At 42.3% G+C, this 3,824-nt stretch overlaps 1 non-coding gene across 1 annotated transcript; it reads left to right on the top strand.

Annotated features, from left to right (window-relative positions):
* The first annotated feature begins 3,200 nt into the window (after positions 1-3,200).
* On the top strand, positions 3,201-3,308 carry LOC148577096 (small nucleolar RNA R71). Its single transcript, XR_015902934.1, has one exon. It is a non-coding gene; the product is annotated as a small nucleolar RNA R71 (small nucleolar RNA).
* Positions 3,309-3,824: the final 516 nt, after the last annotated feature.

The following is a 3,824-nucleotide window of genomic DNA, read 5'->3' as shown; positions in this document are numbered from 1 at the left end:
GCAGTGTCTAAAGTCTTAGACGCATAGGCAATAACAAAAGGGTCCTTACCTTCACGCTGAGCCAGCGCTGCTCCTACTGCATGGTTGGAAGCATCGCACATGATTTCAAAAGGCTGGCTCCAGTCGGGTCCTCTCACAATTGGGGCTTGAGTTAGAGCAGTCTTCAGCTTATCAAATGCTTGTTTGCAATCTTCACTGAACTCGAACTCAATGTCCTTCTGCAGTAATCTGGATAAGGGAAGTGCCACCTTACTAAAGTCTTTAATAAATCTCCTGTAGAAACCTGCATGGCCAAGGAACGAACGGACTTCCTTCACAGAAGAGGGGTAAGGTAAACTAGAAATAACATTCACCTTTGCTGGGTCTACAGAAATGCCATTATTAGATACCACATGTCCTAATACAATTCCTTTCTTTACCATAAAGTGGCATTTTTTGAAATTCAGTACAAGGTTTATATTAACACATCTATCTAATACTCTAGATAATCCATCTAAGCAAAGGTTAAAAGAATCACCATAAACACTAAAATCGTCCATAAAAACTTCCATACAGTCCTCAATAAGATCAGAGAAAAGACTCATCATGCACCTTTGGAAGGTGGCTGGTGCATTGCACAAGCCAAAGGGCATTCTCTTATAAGCATAAGTCCCAAAAGGACATGTAAAAGTAGTCTTTTCCTGATCCTCAGGAGCTATATGAATCTGGAAATAACCTGTGTAACCATCTAGAAAGCAATAATGTGATTTACTTGACAGGCGATCCAGCATTTGATCAATGAATGGAAGTGGGTAGTGATCCTTACGGGTAGCTTGGTTGAGACGCATGTAATCAATGCAGACTCTCCAAGCATTCTGAACTCTAGTTGCTATGAGCTCTCCATGCTCATTCTTCATGGTAGTGACTCCAGATTTCTTGGGCACCACTTGTACTGGGCTTACCCATTCACTGTCTGAAATGGGATATATGATACCGGCCTCCAATAGTCTGGTCACTTCCTTTTTGACAACTTCCAAGATGGTGGGATTCAATCTTCTTTGTGGTTGACGGACAGGTCTTGCTCCCTCTTCTAAAAATATTCTGTGCTCGCACACTTGAGGGTTGATTCCCACTATGTCTGCCAAACTCCACCCAATTGCCTTCTTATGCTTCCTCAGTACATCAAGTAACTGCTCTTCTTGTTGAGAAGTCAGTTCCCTTGCAATAATAACCGGAAGTTTCTGCTCATCCTCAAGATAAGCATATTTGAGATGTGGAGGGAGAGGTTTCAATTCTAACTTTTGATCATGGGCAGGCTCTGGATTATCTGGGGCTTGTAAAAATGGCGAAGTGTCCTCATTGTCAGTTAAGAGGGTCCCTACACTCGGACCTTGTCCAGTGTGCCTCTCTTCAAACTCTTCTTTTTGGACTTCAGCCACACTCTCGTCTATGACATCACACTGGAAGATAGAACGATCTTCTGGGGGGTTGTCAATGACTCCATTCAGATTGAAGATCACTATGCGGCCATCTATTTCAAAGGAGTATGTTCCTGAAAAAGCATCCAATTTGAATTTTGATGTCTTCAGGAATGGACTTCCAAGTAGGATTGATGATGGCTTATCTGAATCATTATGGGGCATCTCCAAGATATAAAAATCAGTGGGAAATGTGAGCCCTTTAATGTTCACCAAAACATCTTCAGCAACTCCAGCCACTGTAATAATGCTTTTATCTGCTAACACAAAACGAGCTGCCGACCTTTTTAAGGGAGGGAGCCTTAAAACATCATATATAGACAAAGGCATTATACTGACACATGCTCCTAAATCACACATGCAATCATAAATTACTACACCACCAATAGTACAACTAACTATGCAAGGACCTGGATCACTACATTTTTCAGGTAATCCTCCCATTAAAGCAGATATAGAACTACCTAAAGGAATAGTTTCTAATTCATTAATTTTGTCTTTATGGATACATAAGTCTTTTAGAAACTTTGCATATTTAGGTACCTGTTGAATAACATCAAAAAGGGAAACAGTTACCTCAACCTTTTTGAATATTTCTACCATTTTAGGATCAGGTTCCAGCTGCTTCCTGGGCTTCCTTGCAAGTTGTGGAAATGGAATGGGAGTAGTGTTTTTTGTGGGGCCTGCGCCTTTTTGTGCTTCTTCCTGTGGTTGAGCTATCTCTTCTTCAGCTATGTCCTGTATGTCTTTTTCCTCTTCAACATCTTCGATTTCTACCACCTCTTCAGCTGAGGTGTATTCTGGTGAGCTTGGTTCCTCCTGATTCCTCTCCTGCAGTGTGGTTCCGGACCTCAGGGTGATGGCATTAATGCCTCCCTTTGGATTGGGTAATGGTTGAGAGAGGATTCCAGTGGTGCTTGAAGGTTGGTTACTGGAATTTTGTGCTGAACCAAGCTATGTCATAAGAGCTTGCAGAGTAGAGGTGAAACCATTCAGACTGGCGTTAATACTATTCATGATGGTATTTTCCATGGCCAATTGTCTTTTCTCAAAAGCTTGTAATAAATCTTCATTAGAAGATACAGAAGAATGAGTAAATTGAGAGGGTTGCTGCTGATTATTCGGTGGTCCTTGGTTTTGCCTCAGGTGAGGTGCTCGGTAAGGTTGATTTTGCTGCATGTTGTTGTTATTATTCCACCTCTGATTTCCTTGATTATCTCTGCCTCCCCTATTATTATTGTCTCTCCAATTCTGGTTTGAATTGTCCTGCCATCCATGGTTATTATTTCCACTTTGATTGTACCCTTGGTTGGGGTGGTCATAGAAGTTGTGAGTGGATGCCACCATGTTGTCTTCTTGTTGGAGCTGCGGGCATTCATCAGTGTAATGGCTGTAATCAGCACAAATTCCGCCAATTCTTTGTGGAACTAGTTGTTGGTTTTGCTGCGGTTGAGTTTGCTGAGCTTGTTGATTCAACTGCATTTGCTTCAGCAGGTTGGTCATCTCACAGATGCTTTGATTTAGAGCAGCAGTCTCTATGCCAGAAGATACTTCTGCAACGGCTTTTGAACGGCCTTGCTTCTGTCTGTGGTTCTGAGTAGATTCAGCTAAATCACTGATCAATTGCCAAGCTTCATCAGTGGTCTTGTACTTCTTCATAGACCCATTGTTGGCACTTTCCAATGTGGTCTTATCTTGGGGCCTCATACCTTGTGTGATATAGCTGAGTAGCACGATCTTGTCAATCATATGGTGGGGGCATGCTTCCAGAAGATTATTGAAGCGCTCCCAGTATTCAAAGAGAGTCTCATTGTCATCCTGAACAATTGTAGAGATATCCTTCCTCAGTTTGTCAGTAACTTCAGATGGAAAGAATTTCTCCAGAAACTCCTTTCTGAGTGTATCCCAGTTGGATACATTTACTAGAGGTTGAGTGTAGTACCACTCTCTTGCTTTTCCCTCAAGAGAGAATGGAAAAGCTTTCAGCAGGATTGAAGTTTCATCAGTGCCATCACGCCTGACAGTAGAACAGGCTGCCTGGAAATCTCTCAAGTGCTTGATAGGCTCTTGAGCAGGTAGGCCATGAAACTTGGGCATCAAATTTAGCAGTGCGGTCTTTATTTCAAAATCCATAGCTACCGCTGGATGATGCGCTTGAAACGGTTGCATTGTAAAATCAGGAGCTCCTTCCTCCTGAATGGTAACTCTTCTAGCTGTCATGTTTTCTGCACGTAAAACAACCGAATCAGTAGAATGGGGGCTGGTTTCTTCCTCAGATTCACTTTCAGATCCGCCCTCAGAGCGGGCTAACCTACGCTGTTCTCGCCTTATTCGTGAAATTGTCCTTTCAATTTCAGGATCGAATAT

Source organism: Arachis ipaensis, chromosome B1, assembly GCF_059453495.1.
Source record: "Arachis ipaensis isolate K30076 ecotype BB chromosome B1, ASM5945349v1, whole genome shotgun sequence".
Classification (NCBI taxonomy): Eukaryota; Viridiplantae; Streptophyta; class Magnoliopsida; order Fabales; family Fabaceae; genus Arachis; species Arachis ipaensis.
Note: the sequence above shows the minus strand (reverse complement) of the source record. Positions and strands in the feature narration are given on the sequence as shown.